This window comes from Suricata suricatta, chromosome 2, assembly GCF_006229205.1.
Source record: "Suricata suricatta isolate VVHF042 chromosome 2, meerkat_22Aug2017_6uvM2_HiC, whole genome shotgun sequence".
Lineage (NCBI taxonomy): Eukaryota > Metazoa > Chordata > Mammalia > Carnivora > Herpestidae > Suricata > Suricata suricatta.
The window spans coordinates 77533088-77551226 of record NC_043701.1 but is presented as its reverse complement, the minus strand read 5'-3'; the positions used below and the strand labels follow the sequence as shown (position 1 = coordinate 77551226).

At 40.0% G+C, this 18139-nt stretch overlaps 1 protein-coding gene and 1 long non-coding RNA gene across 6 annotated transcripts in view; one reads left to right on the top strand and one right to left on the bottom strand.

Moving 5' to 3' along the window:
• The window catches only part of CDK14 (cyclin dependent kinase 14), a 583363-nt gene that overhangs the window by 38022 nt on the left and 527202 nt on the right, over nucleotides 1-18139 (bottom strand). The window contains exon 15 of one of the 5 annotated variants that reach the window (XM_029928653.1): nucleotides 8451-8471. The exons of the other annotated variants lie outside the window; for them this stretch is intronic. The gene's annotated coding sequence lies outside the window, so the exon portion shown is untranslated. Of the gene's footprint in view, nucleotides 1-8450; nucleotides 8472-18139 lie in introns of those variants that run through there. 5 annotated transcript variants of the gene reach the window in all.
• On the top strand, nucleotides 7461-8076 carry LOC115282588. Its single transcript, XR_003904704.1, has 2 exons — nucleotides 7461-7622; nucleotides 7814-8076. It is a non-coding gene; the product is annotated as an uncharacterized LOC115282588 (long non-coding RNA).

The window sequence follows — 18139 nt, the reverse complement described above, 5'->3', positions numbered from 1 at the left end:
CAATGTGTTATTAGAGCTTGGGTTTTGTTGGGACTGTATGAACCAAGCCACACAGGGAATGCTGAAGAGTGATCACAAAAATACCTTTCTTTCCCTACTGTCCCTCAAGCAGCAGGGATCAAATAACTGTTTCTCAGCTGTCTGCCGTTTAAACAAAAATATCTCCTTCACTCTACATGTATCTGTGGCAACTTGGTGTTGCTTCCTCTTCTCTGTTCTGTTCTATTTTTTAGACCCCAACCTTGGATCACCAGGGGATACTGGGACTAGAAAGGACCTGACATGATGTTGTACAAATTTATCTCAGATTCCTTCAGTACGTCACAGTTTGTGTTCAATAATGGCAGGCAGCACAGAACAGGCAGCAGAGAGTGGTCTGCAACTGGATTTTGGCTTGCAGAATCCTCAGCCGCCTCGCCTGATACCTGGAGGAGCTTTTCACTCCAAGCACGGCAGTTTCCACCATATTTCGAGACAGCTGCTATTACGCCAACGTTGTAATAATGGTGTTTTATTCATCTGCAACATAGTCAAGCCTTTCTACATTTGTCTGGGAAATCACAGATGAGACGTGGAGGGGCCATATTGGGTCCATGCTACTTCCTAAGTGCACACAAACCCCCAGTTCTGTTACCCTGACTCTGGCCTGGCCACATACTAGCCTAGGGTGTTTCTTTTCTTCTCTTTTATTTAAATTTTATTTTAGAGAGAGAGTGAGAGTGCATGCATAAGCAGGGGAGACGGTCAGAGAAAGAGAGAGACAGAAAATTTTAAGTAGGCTCCACACTCAGCACAGAGCCTGATGTGGGGCCCAATCCTGATCCCACAACCCCGGGACCATGACCTGAGCCAAAATCAAGTCAGAGACTCAACCAACTGAGCCACCCAAGTGCCTCTAGCTGGTCAGGTTTCTTAGTCTACTTTTGCCTTACTGGCCTCATGTGTAAAATGAATATAGATAGTAATAGCAGCTTTCCTTTAGGGTTGTTCTGGGGACTTAATAAGTAGTTAAAGTGCAAGACTTACATAGGGTCTGGCATCTAAGCATTATGTAAATATTAGTTATAATGATGATTTCTACTCCACAAAGTTAAGACTTCCTTAAGTTTTGGATCTCAGTTGGCTGTGATTACTTTTACATTGGTGAAAAAATGGCTTGTTAAGCTAACAAACATCATACGCCTATACCATAATTGATTCAGCCATTCACCTGTTATTGGACATTTAGTGTGTTTCCAATGTTCTGCTATGTAGATGATGTTGTATGCTAGCTGCACTTCTAGGAATCTATTCTTAGAGCTTCCTTATGAGGTAGGTGCACTTAATATTGGTATTTCCCAAATGAGGAAACTAAGACTTAGACAATATAAATACAATATGATCACACAACTAGTTAAGTGTTACATGTAACACTCAAGCCCATGTTTTTGGATCTCAAAGCCTTAAATGAACTCCTTATAAATATTCTTATCCAAAATGGTTATAAAAGGAACTAGTTTGTGCACGTAAAGTTGCAAACCTCATTTATCTAAAATTTTTCTTATACTGACCACCTCATTTCTCAATAATTCAGGATAACTACAGTGTTCTTTTCCTTTTGGGCCTAACCTCCTCAATTTTATTTATTTATTTTTTGAAGTTTATTTACTTTGAGAGAGAGCGCACGAGGGAGGGGCAGAGAGAGGTAGAGAGAGGGAGACTCCCAAGCAGGCTACGCACTGTTAGTGCAGAACCAGACACCAGGCTTGAACCCACAACCTGTGAGATCACGACCTGAAACGAAACCAAGCGTCAGACGCTCACCTGGCTGGGACACCCAGGCGTCCCCCTGAACTCTTCAATTTTAAACGCCTGACTTGTCACTAGGAGTGCTTATGTTGCCAAACCACAAGCAGCTTCACAAAACCGTGTGCTGGCTTCTAAAGGTCCGGGAAACTTCTTGCACCAATTTATTCCAGACTCCCTGGACCAGCAAGACATGGGGTGGACAGGAAGAGCAATTTCAGGCCTCAAAAGAGACAATATAATTATATTCCAGCAAGAAGATTTTCTTTGCTGCTTTCACTGGGCAAAGGCTTGTATAGCACATTTAATACCGTCTGACCAACTACCTTGTTCATCAGGGGGGACGTTCCTGCCATCACTATGGGAGCAGCGTGAACAAATCCCGCGGTGCTACTTTTAGGAACATACACATACATTTGTTTTTCTGGAACACAAAGATGATAATTGGGGAACAATTATGTAAGTATGCTAAAGACATCATTTGTATTGTTGTATACACAACATTTCCCAGAGAAAGGAATCAGGAATAGCTTTGGCCACACAATACATCCCAACTGAAACTGTCCGCTCGGACTACATGTCTCTTCTCTTAAGAGGACTTATAATCATAATAATGGCTAAAATTTATAGATCACTGACTACGTGCCTGACAATATTCTAAGTACTTTATATGTCTTAACTCCATTTAACTCTCATGACAACCCTATGAGGTAGATGCAGTTATTATTACTACTATTTTTTTCTCCACTTCATACATGAAGAACCAGAGGTGTGAAGAGGGTAAGTAACTTCTCCAGGTCAGTAAGCGTAAGGCTGGGATTTGACTCTGACAGTCCTACCCTGGGGCCTTTGCTCTTTGCTACGACCCTAGGCCTATGTGTGCTGTTGGTCCCTAGATCCCTTGTCCTCTGCCCTCCCAACCCGGTTCACAGTAACCTGTTCTCATTCACTCTTCCCATCTGCTCCTCACCTGGTGTCTTCACAAGGCCACTCTCCAAGCTTGGACTCCAAGCTTGGCCTCCCCGGACTCCTGCCTCCCACCTCTCCCTTCCTCTCCAAAAGTCTTCCTACCTCTCCCATGAGGCTGTCCCTTACAGGGAAAAGAATGTAAAGGTATCACTCAACCAACAACAAAACCACTTCCCTTCAATATAAGGCTTGAATGATTTGCTAGGATTGCATGGAGAAGAAACATTTAGTTAAAAAAAAAAAAAGAAAAGATACTTATAAAATCAAATATACTGTTTAAGAGAAAATAGTGCTTCAAGAGAATGCTGTACCCAGTGCAATTTCTTGTACATACATAAGGCAAGAAATAAATATGTATGGAGTAACTGAATTAATGAAGTCAACTTGGGACTGTGGGATTTGAACAAAAGTGTCTGAAAACTTAAAACTTGGATATTTTTGTTGAATTGCTTTAAGAAGATGCTCTGGTGCACGAAAGACCATTTTGTCAGAATATGTATAATCTAATGTTTCCATGTGTTATAAAGTCCTCTATTGAGGGTTTTCCAGCAAGTCTGTCCAGGCTAATGCCACTTGCCTGCCAAAGAAGGCAGTGACTGTGCTCTTTTATGTGCTTCTCTTTCACGAGTTTTTAAAAAATAACAAACATTTCAGACAGCAAGAGAAAAGCTAATCTTTCTTAAGTATCAGGCTTGGAGAAGGCAGATAGCTAACCTGCTTCTCAAGTTTTTCAGTGGAGATTTTCTGACTTCAGTGCTACATAAAAGATGTCGTTACAGTTCATGTTGGCGTGCTATTTTTGAACTGTTAATAGAAATCATCGACATACAAATTTTAAAAATACGACCAATATTTTATTTATTATGTCCTAGCTATGTGCTAAAAGCCAAGAAGACTTTACAGTATCTATAGCTTTGTTGTTTTAATATTCGGTTTAACTATTTATTTTCCAATCACACGTTAGATTTTAAAAGCCATTTTAAGCTCATTTATTTGTGTGTGTGTGTGTGTGTGTGTGTGTGTGTGTGTGTGTGTGTGTCTGCCTCAAGCTGTCCTGATACAGTAAAGGCCAGGATTTGTTGGTAAGAGAGTATAATTAAAATAATGAAGACGTAGACTGACTCAGTTGTAAAAGTCTGATTTTGTATCTTCGCTCCATGGCTATTTTAGTCCATCACAAAAATAGCTTGAGCTGTTACCCTAAATGAAAATACAAAGTTATTTCTCACTCTGCTCTGGTGTTGTAGAAAAATGCACTGTCTTGAGCAATAAATCTTGCATTTCAGGATCCTCATTATACTGTAAGTTATACAGTAAATGTCTTGATTTCCAAAAGGAATAAATTCAGTTTTTCAGCGTTACCTTCTACTCTTGCTAAGAAACCCACCCTCTCACCATCTGCCTGTGCTGCCCCATGCACAGTACCTACCCTAATGGCCTCACCACTGATTCTGTGCTGGGAAGTTCCTGCTGAGCCCTGTCTGTGCACCTACCTTCTTCCAACCCACAATATCCATAATCCTACCAACACGTCTAGATTCATATCAAACCCTACCTCCATTAGAAGTGTTCCAGCCAGGAGCTGTGTCTCCCCAACCAGAGTATTGACATTGGCCAGACCTGTCTTTCCATGGTTTATGTGGGACTCCATCTCCCTCCCCAGTGAGACTGTAAGCCCCCTGGGATGAGGGATTCTGGAGACTTGAAGTCAATAATTTATCTTTTGTATTATGTATAAATTTGTAAATTGCCCTCAATCACAAGACAAATGGACTGTGGCATAAATACATAATGTCTGTGATAGGATTCAGTATGGGTTTGTTGTGTATGGCTTATCAGAGTAATTACATTACTGTGTAGTGATACCTTGTACTCTGAAAAACCCATTAACATCCACGTACATAAGTGGAGTTGACAAATACATTAAAGTAAAGGGAATGAAAAAAGGAAATAGCAAGTGTGGAATATAACAAAAGGGAGCTGAAGTAAAAAAAATCTTAAAAAATACACACAGTATACGGTAAATATTCAATTACCTATAAACCTAGACAAGTAAAATGAATGGAGAACTCGAAACTCAATGTGGGCTATAGGTTTCAGTCATCTGTTGAACTACACCATTTCCGCACCACAAATTGTTTACTTGAATGTATTTCCCCTCCTTGTCATAACACACCTTTACATGCGTATTGCCCGGGTGGTGGCTGGAAGCTGTTCTTTAGATCTGGGAAAACAGGCAATTCCTTAGCCCATGAGAGTCCACAATCCCCAAGATTTGAGTAAATTCCAGGGGCAGGGGTGGTGGCTCTGGGGTTCTCCCACCTGTTGGGTCGTGAACTTGAAACTCAGTTCATGACTGATGCCGATAGTGGAATCTGCTGAAGATTTGGGGAATGCAGAGCCGAGAGCACATGGTCTTTTGCCACCCAGATGGCTCTTTTCTCCCTATTTTGCTTTTTTTCCCTTTTCATTTTCCCCATCCTGGATAAAGTAATTCATATGTTTTAGAGACAATCTTGCCACCATCTCATTCTTCTAATAGAGGCGGATCTCATTCCTAAATATAACCTCTAATCAATATTTCTTCAAATGAGAGTAGAGTCTTTTTTGAGACTCATTTTGGGTCCAGCTGTAAACATTGTAAACATGTCTTTCTATTGCATTCATGTATTAAAAAAGTAGGATATGATAAAAAAAAAAAAAACCTTGAAACTAGCTGGGAACCGGGGGCACACTGAACCCTACTGCTCTCTCTCTGAAGTTCCTTACCATCTGTGACTGAAGTCACAGGTGTCCTATAAATGCCAACATAGGCATATTCTAGACTCTATCATCAAGTTGAATTGGGAACCTTCCGTCCTATACTGGTAACTCTGATTTTGTGCGCGCGCGCGTGTGTGTGTGTGTGTTTTCTAGATGCACAACTCAGACTTAAATCCAATTTTGTTTCTTTCCCTCTCTGCTTGAGGTCACCAGGCTTTGCAACCGATGCGACAGTTTCACTTTCCCTTGCTTCTGCACAGGGTCTGCTCCCATGTGGACAGACAGCAAAGTTGGGACACAGCTTTAGATAATATGGGCTTTGAATAACTGGCCTTTGTGTAACGGATAATTAGATCTGCTTTAGATTTCAGATTATTTCCAAATTTCCAAGTGTTCAGGGTTCTCATGATGCTGAGTTATCCATCTCTACAGAAAGCTCTCTTTTTCACCACTGAAGCAGTGAAGAGAAGAGGTGGAAAGGCAGGAAGTGACTGTACCTCAGAAAAAAACAGCAGACAATAGTGTGAATGGTTCAGCCAATAAACCAGTCTATGGCTGTGATGCTGTTAGAGATGAGCACCATCCATACCTTCTAACCACCTTCGTTGTTTCTTGGCACAACTGTCCTCACAATTTGTTTTTACTTAGAAAACAGTATCCTGTAGTCATGACACTAAGCCAACATTTTCTGTTTCCAGTTAAGGGAAATATAAAGATGCTAGAAAATATTTGCCCAAACAGGGCTGTTTTTCATTAGAAAGGTACTTTTAGAGCCTAGTTACTGCAATATTAACTCTGTATTGTTCTATGACCATGAAGCACACAATTGAAATTGGCGGGGTTTTTTTTTTTTTTCTACTAGCAGCATATCACATTTTTTGGCTATTAAAGAAGTGTTCACAGATATTAAAAGCTTTTTTCCTCCTGGGAAAGGCACATCATTGAAAATGAAACATAATGTCCATTCTTTTTTGGAGTCCTGAAGTGTAAGAATGTAATTTTTTGGAGTTGCTTCAAGATAGCCAGCATATTAAATATCTACTTTTCATCCTCTACTTCATGCATAACCTGACTATATCTAAGCTGGAGAACGATGTCAACCCTTTGCCCATCAGTTCTTTACCTCTGACAGGGCAGAAAGATCACTCACTTACACACCTGCCCTAGCATAGCCTCGAATGGTCCTCCTTTTCTATAGCGATTTTTCATATCATATAACTTATCTTGGAAAGGACACATTACTTTGCAGAGAATGCCATTCAGGAATTAGAGAATTAATTAGGAATTAATGGAAATTAATATGTAAGTTGTGACCAATTCCACATCTCCAAAGTAACAAATCTGGAAGTGCCATGCCCAACTGGGATGTCAAAAACTTCTACATTTGGCAAATGGCTATTGTAAGGGAAACAACAGAGAGGAAGTTTCTTGGGAGCCGTAGAACTTATCATGGCTTTGGAGAGAAATAGTAGCATCACAGATGGTAAGTGCCAGACCAGATGTTTCTGTGGCCGTGATGAACTCCAGAGTGATGAGCCAGGCAGTCAAATCAAGAGTGCTCATGACAAAGTGAGGCTCCACACTGAATTACTTTTGGATGACAAGGACAGTAGCCACCACTTATTGTTTGTTCATGGCGTGCTAGGAGGCAGACATTAATGCCCATCTGGCCAACCATCCTGCTAGGTCAGCATTTAAGAGTGTCAAGCACTTTCCTTGAACCAGGCAAGTATTAGTCTAAGTGCCTCACACAAGTCACCACAGTCACTCCTCATCACAAGTCATGAGGTATGATTATGGTTACTATCAGTGTCCAGAGGGAAAAGTGAGGGCTCTGTTCCCAAGGCCACAGTCAATAAGTGTCAGAACCTGGAGAGTTGATTCTGAAACCAGAACTCCTAATGGACATGCAACAATGCCTTGATGCCTCTGAGGTAATATAAGGCACTTGACATCCCTCCTCTCTCAATGAATTTTCTAACAGCTTTGCGAGATCAGTGTTAACTATCTTTACTCGGATAAAGAAAACAAACCTCCAAGAGACTTTGGGACTTGCCTCTCAACTCACAGTGAGAACTGATACTTTTGGGATTTGAATCCAAAAGGTCTGTATGAATCTTAAGTACAACTAGAAGCACTATGTGTCTCACATGCCATAGTCAGCCTGTTGCTTGTCACAGATTAAAGCTAATGGTAGCCAGAGTTTAGGTGCACACATCTCAAAATCTCAGGGGACATGAGATCTTTTCAGCTAGAAATTGCTTTTCATATTTATACAAATCTTTTCTTCTTACAGAAAAAACATGAAAGATGTGATCCAGCAATTTCTCCAATGAACATTATCTTCCATCGTAGGCTGGACCCAAATTCAAAACTTTATGTCCACTGGTTTCCTTGTTTGAAATATTTTTGAGCACTTAAGATATCTAAGTCACACAGATAGAAACTAATCACTGGAGACATGTAATGCATAAAATATGGAAATAATAGCTGCTTACATTCAAGTATAGGTTGTATCATCCAAATGAAAGCCTATCCAAAAATGGCATGTCAAACCACTAACATTTCCTTAACTGCTATTTATTTGCATGTTCTCTAGTTTGTCTACAGTGTTTTCCTGGGTCTGCTCATGCTCTAGTGCTGGGCATGCCAAGAGCTCAGTGCTGGATAAATAGTTTCAAATATACAGAATGTGATGGAAATCTCATTTGAAACCATATGGCCTTTCACAAATGCTCCAAATGGCCACTCCTCAAAGGTATAAGATTTAAAAAGTAATCCTGCCACCACTAAAAATATATGAATAAATAAACGATGGCAATGACTTCCTTTTCCCTACTGGATTCGTGGACGGGTAGAGAGTATGACTGCTTCTGCTCTGCGGCTGATTTTCAGTTCAGATAACTCATCTTTATTCATTTCCTTTCAGTCGTGATGAGCCATATTGAGAGCAGCTGTAGGCAAGAGGAAAAAAAAAAGGATCTCCTCACTCCCTCCTTTAAATTGTTGTCAAACAGCCATTATAAAGAATCCATCTGGGCTCAGTGCTTTGCTGGGCACCCAAGAAATAATAGAAAACAGGAGGAAAAAAAAAGTTTAAGCCGAATCTAACAAAGAGATTTAAAAATTACCCAAACACGTGTTTTGGGGAAAAATCAACCTCAGGATGGCTTAATGCAAAATTGGGGAGACCAGACCTAAAGGAAAAGTACACTTCAAATTAAATTCAAAACCAAACCAAACCAAAGTGTACTTTAAAGATGATGGGAAACACCAACAGGCAGGTAGCCTTCTGTTAAGGAGAAGTCTGGTGGCCAATTCTAGTGAGAGTTACTTACAGAGTTAGAAGGCGATAAGTGAGTGTCAGTAAGCCAAACCTGAAAATGTAATAAGGGTGAAATAATTATGGGAAAACAAGCACAAAGTGGGATGAAATAAGAAATGATTTACATTAATTACTGAGATTTTTATATCTGAAAAAGTCTTTCCAGGTTTAAACAGCAAATGAATTGGGGATCAAAACTCAATTTTTGTTTTCTTTTCTCTCTCTCTTTTTTTAAATTTTGGATGAATGATGAATATTTTTCTGGATCTGAAATAGAAAGCAAATGCTTTTTAACATTTTACTTAAAATGATTTCATCTGTTTTAATACATAAACCCAACAGAAATCTTGTTTCTAGATCATTCTACTATACTCCAATGACACAAAAATGGCTTCGGTTTCAAAGGGGAGAGTTGGCAAGTGATTACTGCATAAAACATCGCAGTCTTGTTTGTTTTACAGCATTTTTGTTCATGCGTTTTTAATGGTTACATGAACCAAATGCTTAGGCAGCTGTGCTGAAGATGGAATGAACGAGAAACAAAGATCTGCTGGAGGGCAAGCTGGAAAACTAACTGCTTTGCGAGTTTTCTTGAAATATAACCAACAAAGCAAGGAAGAATTCTAAGTAGTGCTTGAAAATGACCAAGAAAGCACAGTGACTAAAATTCACAAACCAAGTTTTAAGAAGCTAGAAAGAAAAGTCAACAGAAGAACCCTCAGAATACACACACACAAATCCAAACTCTCTGGCTTTCCATTTATTAGCTAGAATTAGCAACGACTTTTACTTCCCATCATCGCTGAACTCTGCCATTTTGGCACTGCTGAGTACCCTCTCCCTTGTGACATTGACTCTTCCATGGCTCCCACAGTTTGCTTCTCTATCTCTGCAACATTCTCTGTCTCTGTGCCTGGTCGGTTTTCCTTCTGGCTACCTTCCATCTCCACTTACCTCCTACAGTCCAGGGTCCTAAGCCTCGCTCTCTCCGGGGAGTGACTCTATTTCTGAGTCACCATGTCACTTCTGATCATTCCTAAAATATACATGGTCTTCCTCAGTATCTACGCTGCAACCACGGACACCAGCCTCTGTCCCTCTGGCACTGTCAACTTCAGTATGGTCAGAGCCACCTCCATCACTAAGAGATCCATCCCCCAGGCTTAAAAATGGTGACTCACTTTTTTGTTGTTGTTAACTTTTTTCTCTCCCTTGGTCAGTACAGACTATCAGTTATTCAATCCTACTGATTTGCCAAAGATGTCTCTCTGTATTTTTCCTCTCACTAACGGAATCTAGGCTCTTACCACATCAACCCTATACTATTGGCATCATAATACTAATAACAACTCAGTAGTGTCAACTAACATGAGCCAAGCATTGCTGTGAATGCTTCATATGAATTATCTCATTAAACAGGAAGAAACTAAGCACTGAGATGTACTTATCTCCCTGAAGTCACACAGCAAAGCAGAGCCAGGATTTGAACCAAAGCTGGCTAATCCTAATGTTCTTTCACACTATGTCGAAATGTTTCTCACAGAATCTCCCATCCAAGCCATGCTGCACACTATACCCACTTTATTTTTCTAAAATAGTGTTTTAGGGGAACCTGGCTGGCTCAGTAGGTAGAGCACAGGACTCTCAATATCAGGGTTGTGAGTTCAAGCCCCACACTGGGCATAGGGCCTACTTAAAAAACAAACAAATAAATAAAACAAAATAGTGTTTTAAATGCAGTTATCTGTATTACTAACCTCAATTATCCATACCCATGGGCTCAAAATCTGAATTAAATTTTCTTATCTTAAGGAAATAATTACTTGTGTATGGGAAGACTTATATATACATGGACCATCACTGTAACATGATTTATTCGAATTCAATTTTCCAATTCAAAATTGGAAAGAACTTTAACGTTCAATGGCTGGTTAAAAGAACTGTGGCACATTCATATGGGGGGACACACACCATTAAAAATGACATTGCAGAAGAGTATTTGGTGACATGGGAAAATGTTTAAGATTTACTCAGTTGAGGGGCATCTGGGTGGCTCAGTTGGTTAAGCATCCAACTTCGGCTCAGGTCATGATCTCACGGTTTGTGGGTTTGAGCCCCGCATTGGGCTCTGTGCTCATCGCTAGCTCAGAGCCTGGAGCCTGCTTCAGATTCTGTGTCTCTTTCTCTCTCTGACCCTCCCCTGTTCATGCTCTATCTCTCAAAAATAAGTAAATGTTAAAAAAAAAAATAAAGAAAAAAGATTTAAAAAAAGATTTACTCAGTTGGAAAAAACAGATTATAATATAAAGTATGAATACAATTTTGTGGGGAAAAAAGCAAAACAAAAACAAAAACAAAAACACAAATACACCAAAATGTTAACCCAAACTGTTTTGAGATATTGGGACTTCAAGGGATTTATTTTCATGCTTCTCCAAAATTTTATAATGAATATGTGATAAATTATAACCAGAGATCCCTTCCATGGAAAATGTTATTTGAAAAACAATATTCATATCCCACTACTTCTACAACGTTATTTCCTTGCTCAAGGACACAACAGTAAATACTATCTGTTACAGTACATTGAAAATTTCCATGCCTTCAATGAAACCCCTTTGTCCAAGGCTTCTTAGTTTTTGAATCCTAACCTCCGTGTCTTTCCAGGAGAATGACCTCAGCCGTGCAGGATCTCGTTAGGCTTCCCCTTCACACCCCCCGCCAGCTCCATAGCTGGTGGAGGCCCAACCAGGGCCTCACCCCCCTCACTCCTCACCACTGCAGACCCATCCATCCACCCTGGATTCTTAGACTATAACCTGGATTCACTTATAAACGTTGGGTATTTCTTCCTAGTTTTACCGTGTGTGGAAAATGGCGCTCAACCTAAAAGCCGCGTGGTCATTACAAAAGTCATCATTACCACACACAAGTCAGGCAAGTGGTAATAACGTTTCCTCCATTTAGTGCTTTAGTTTTACTATTTACATGCTGGCTTTAGCTGCTCTTCTCTGTCTCCTGCACCACGGTTTTCACACTTGGGCTATGTTACTTCCCAACTAAATTAAAGTGATATATTTACATATATGTTTCTCTTGCTCAATTGTCAGTTCCTTAAATGCAGTAAAAATATATAATCAAGTTTTAACTGCCCCAGCACATAGCACTTAGTAATACTTAATAAACACTGATTGAATGAATTGCAGATTGGCAGAAATAGGTAAATCTGTATCTAAAGTAAATATAAGTTGTTTGAGGAAAATACTGAGAGCAACCTTCCCATATTTATTACTGGACTATAACACCAGCACCAGAAATGATTAAGATCTCCATGAATGAAACTGTTAAAGCTAATAAACAATTCCTAGCTCCAGTTGGCTTTGCCAGATACCTAAGAGATGCATAAAAGTGTACATGAAGATAAATCTAAGTCTTATACATCATACTGATTTCTTATACCAGAAGACTGTTCCTATCTAGAAATTTAGTGATGAAATGGGTGGGAGGGGGAGGAAGAAAAAAATAACTTTCACTGATTATGAATCTTCTCAAATGGCAACTCCAATTGCCACTTTTCCCCACTATATCCTAAATTACCCTAAAGTTGCTATGTATTTGTGGAGACCAAAAGATCATACCAATGATTCACAAGCTGTAGCACTGTATGAACAAGTGGTTTATCTATGGGGACCTATAATTTTTCGTTGGAACTTTGGAGAAGTAGTAACCACAAGGAAAGTCTAACTGGTTAATATAGCCAATCAAGCCACTGGTTGTGTTTCAGAATACCATACTCCCAAACACACAGGCGTGGTTTTATAATACATGGGTATATCTCCAATTGGGGCTGCATGCTCTGAGGATTCTTCCATCTCATGTTGGGCCTAATTTCCATTTCTTTAGACTACTTCACTTCTCTTTGAGCTCAATAGGCCATAACATTACATCATAAGTGGGTAAAACTGAGACTCATCTTTCCATCTTAGCTACCATATAAAGTAGATATTTAACTACTGTTGGATTCTGTCATCCTGGATCAAAGGAAAAATATGCAGGAGAAAAAAGAGGGAAGTATTTTCCCTCTTCTTCATCTACGGGATAATGACAAAAATGCCCTTTGGATCAAATGAGGAACGCCAAGAGGTAAGCCATTCCAAACTAGTTTTTATTTATATTGTTGTAAAAACATGGCAAAAAATTTTTAAATAGAACTGCTAAGAAATCAACCAGAGAAATAAAAATCAGGAAATAAAAAAGGTGTAGTTTTAAATGGAACCCAGTATAACTCTAAAGTTAGGGCAAGTCTATTCCCCTTCCCCCCACTTTATAGGCTAACTACATTCCCTGAGGCTTTTATCAGGTGAAGGTAATGTTTTGTGTTCTGCGTGCACAAAAGCATAATGAGATCCACAGTTATCTGGATTTGAATAACAACGAGCCACGTTTAATAGGTCCATTCTGTATCAGGGACATGATGTGAACCGAATGGACTCTGGGAATGAGGAGACTCCCACTGGACCAGTAACCGTCAGCAAATCAGATTCACTTTAGAACTGAGAATTTGAGTTCTTTGGTACTCTGAGACAGCCTAAAGACCTGGGTTTGCATGAGGACGGGTAAGGGCAGGGGCAGAAGTAGAGCAGAAGCCAATGGCATAGTCTCCACAAGGGAACTCTGGTTTTAAGACCAGATTGTGCCTGCTTAGTGGTATACACAATCCTCGGGACATTGCAGGCATTCAATAGCAAATATTAATAGTGATACTCTGTCCTTTAGTGGAGAGTTTTCCATATAAACAAAATTTAAAAAATACTTTATGCATTAATGAGGCAAATAATTAAGGATATGAATCTTGCGTTTATTATACTAAGATCTATTTGGATTAACGTCCTAAAAGCCATAGCTGCACCAAAATCTAAATTCTAATATTCTTCAAAGAGACACAATTGGGGGCGCCTGTGTGGCTCAATCAGTTAAGTGTCCGACTTCTGACTTCAGCTCAGGTCATGATATCACGGTTTGTGGGATCGAGCCCCACGTTGGGCTCTGCCTTGATAGCCTGGAGCCTGCTTTAGATTCTCTGTCTCCCTCTCTCTCTGCCCTTCCCCTGCTCATGCCTTCTCTCTCAAACTAAATAAACAAACATGAAAATGATATATTAAAAAAGAGAGACACAATTGTCTTATCTTTTAGTATACAGAGAAACTAGAAGAGGACTAATTTTATCAAGCAGAGGCCCTGCACTGGCTCACTTGGACTTAGTACATCAACAGTGATTTCAACTTGCTGGAAAATAGTTTTTTAAATAGAATACTGTCCTTGATGTTCCTCTTAGTAAACTACTCTTCATGGATGGAGGAAAAGCCAAATTCACAAGACCATTTCACTTATCAAAAATTAACACACACACCACCACCACCAGCAGCACATAAACATTAAGCTTCTTTAATATTTTAGACCAACATGTAAAAACATCACCAACTGTGTGAAAAAGAATTTAATATATTACATTATTTCACTTTGCAGCAGCAAAAGCAAATGAATCGTCTGACTACATTTTACCTAGATGCATAATTAATACATTGATCTAATACATTTTGATTTAAAGGGAAACTCAGAAAGGGGAATTGCATTTAAAGAAATGTTTTAAACACAAAATGTCTCCTTGTAAACAAGTAGCAGGTAGGAGGTCTTACATCTATGGCATTAAATGGGTTAAGTGCGCCATCCCAACCAGAAGATGTAATTTTTTAGATTTATGAATTGGCCAGGCCAGTTAGCATCTTGAATGCAATGGACTCTATCTAGATATGTCCCTTACCTGCTGGGAAGAGACAATTCCCCTCACACTTGGAACCCTGAAGCCCTTTAAGCTGCCTGCTCCGGAACCTGGCAGCTGGACCTGACACTGTTCTTCATCTCCTGCCACTGGGCCTCACTAAATAAAAACTATGGTGCCTTGTTAGGCAACAACTGAGCATGAAATCACTACACTGCAATCCCCTACTCTCTGAGTCAATCAATTCTTCCCCCCATTATGGATCTGGATGCATCCGGTCAATAAAGAGAGGGGGAGAAAATGGAGCGGAATAAAATGAGGGGAACGGAAAAACACTCAAACAGCATACTTAATTCCATATAGTGAAGTTAGTTAGTGCATTCATATAAAACAGTTTCAAGCTGGCTAACAAAACCAAGACATGTGCTATTTAATGTCGTCATCATGCTTTGAACTTGCCCAGGACACAGAATGGGGAAAACCATGGAGACAGATATGCAGCAAAAAAACAAACTTTTGTCGGGTCTAAAATTGCTAACAGATTACAGCGAGTTTGACAAGGTACTGAGATTGTAACATATGTTCTTTTTAAGGAGTATTAACATTTCATGCATTAGCTACATGCTAACTGAGAAAGCCTGAACCACTGAGAACTATTAGACGTCATTTGCAGTAGTCAGCAGCTCTCCATGCTTGGAGTCCTGTGTGAGCCGGAACCAGGGGATGGAGGATGCAGGGAAGGTGGGGAGGAGGGAAGGAAAGTCAGGATAGAAGGCAGAAAAAGAGGCTGAACCACATGCTGAAAGTGGTGCTACCTTTTTTTCTTGAAGAAGCTCCCAAAGGGAAGGGCATGTGCAGAAGAGGGGTTCAGAAGAGACCAGAATATTTTGGCCTAAAGGTCTTTTCAGCATTTCAGCCTACCTAAATAATGTTTCTTAGCTAGTACTACTTCCTTAGTTGTAGGGCTGTTCACTCTGTATCCGGAAATGGCCCTTTGGTTCCCATTTTCAGGAAGGCAAAACTGTTTTATGGCAGAAATGAGAGTGTTGAATAAATATAATTATTACAAGTGAGCCAGGACTACTGGTCCACCAGAGCACTCAAAAATCATTAGGCCTCTACTACAGGGCCCAGGCTTCCTAACGATAAAGTTTCACATACAGTGTGGTACGTTATGCTTTTACAGAAAATTTCAACAACTTTTGCTGTTAGTCTACAGGCTGCTTCTAGATAGCCACTATATCTTGTCTCCATAATGCTGGCAAATAGTAAGGACGGGACAAACATTTGTTGCTTTGTATTGATATGAAGGGAACGGAAAACATAAAATAATACCTCCAAGCAAGGAGTCCTGGCAGCAGCACTGTCTACCCACCCCTCTTCCACGGTCCCATTGCCCTCCTGGCCACGGTCTATTACACTCCCGATGTACCTGACCTCAGTTCTCATATCGGGCAAGACTCATTGATTGTTCTTTGTCTTCCCTAGAAGACTGCAGTATCCCTAGGGTTGGGCACTAAGACTTACCTGACTTTGTAGTCAACATCCCGAACAGGGCTGTACTGACAGAGCACACTACATTTTCTACTCTAGGACACCAAAGCTAACTATTACCTGACTAACTTCGTACCCACCAAAGGAGCTACCATCCTGTCTTATTAAAGGGGCTGGAAAGGGAGAACTCCTATCTCAGTAAAATGTAATTATGTGCACATCATTATCTGATTTGCAAATTCTCTTTTAAAGTTAATTCTTATTTTGTATCATACCGCTTAATTTTATTATTCACATGCTATTCAGAATCCAGAGATTGTTACTGATCATATTTGTACATGTGTGTACATGTATGTTGTATATGTAGACAGATAGGTATTCAAACAGATACAGAAACACAAACTTTAAACCCCAGGTCCGTTTACACTTCTTGACTGATTCCCTGATGCTAATTTTAATGTTAAACATGCTCCTTTTAATGTTAAACAGAATTCTAAACATAGCATAGAAGGGATAAAAGCTATGAAGTATTATACCAGAAGAGAAATAATTTCAGAGTTGGTTGTTATCTTGGAATTTATGCACCTATCCAGATTTTGATGGGAAAAAAAAAGAGTTTGGTTTGGATCCTGGGACTCACAGTCTGACTTCATAGATGGCAAGTTAGTACAATCTAGGATATAGTAGAAGATATTTACCATATATGCAAACATAATGTTAGGAGAAAAGCAACAGTTTATATAGAGAGAAAGGGCATGACTCTCCAACCATTGTGAGTCATTTGAGAAGGTAAATAAGCAGTGCATATCATTTAAACTTTTAAAACCCTTTGACAAGGTTCCACATCAAAGATGGCTTATAAAAAAGGAGTTAACATGGGATTGAGAAAGTGTTTTCTCATGGAGAGAAAAGTTGATTTAGGATGGGAAATAATGAGTAGAACCAACATTTTTCATCAAAGAAGTGTTGTAAGTGACAGACAGCATTAGCTGGATTTTCTTTTTAATATTAAAAGTTATTGTGGAGAGAGAGAGAGAAGCATGCTGAACGTGAGAAGGAAAAAAGAAAGAAGGAAAGAAGAAAAGAAAAGGAAAATAAAAAGAAGGCAGGCAGGCAGGCAGGCAGGAGGGAAGGTAGATCCGCATGATGCACCTGCCTCTTTCATGTGATAAACCATGGGAAGATTGTGTGTGTGTGTGTGTGTGTGTGTGTGTGTGTGTCTGTGTGTGTGTGAGAGAGAAGAAAGAGACAGGAAGAGAGAGAAGAGCTGCTGGAGGTAGGGTCCCAAGCAGATGATGCTCTTACCAATGTTCCAAACTGGCATATCTGCACCCACCCAATACGGACAAGTTTGATGACTATGTCCTACAAGATATCTGATTAGAAAAGTTCAGTGAAACTGGGGGAATAAAATATTCTAAGTATTATTTTTAAAAATGGAGAGGAAAATGGGGTGCATGGGTGGCTCAGTCGGTTGGGCATCCAACTTCAGCTCAGGTCATGATCTCGCGATCTGAGTTTGAGCCCCTCATCGGGCTCTGTGCTGACAGCTCAGAACCTGGAGCCTGCCTTGGATTCTGTGTCTCCCTCTCTTTATGCCCCTCCCCCAGTCACACTCTTTCTCTGTCTCTCAAAAATAAATAAAAGTTAAAAATGGAGAGGGAAAAAAAAACCTCATGGGTGTGTGTGTGTGAGTGTGTGTGTGTGTGTGTGTGTCACCAAGGAACAACGGAGGCAGGCAGAAGAGGACAGAAAAAAATTGTTCAGCAAGGAAAAAACACAAGTTGAGAGGAGTGACTGGAAAAGTTTATAGTCACAGAGGATTCGTGTGTGGGGGAGGGGGAGGGATGTCTCCATTCCCCCCATTGTCTGAATAGTACAGCCAGGTAAACCCCTTTGAAGTTTAAAAGGCTCTTAGGCTCTCTTAGGACACCTGACAGGATGGGCTTGGCTTTACACAATAGGTGGCTCTTCAAGAGAAAGCGTCCAGGGAAAAAGTGAAATACGCTTATGTAGTTTGGGAT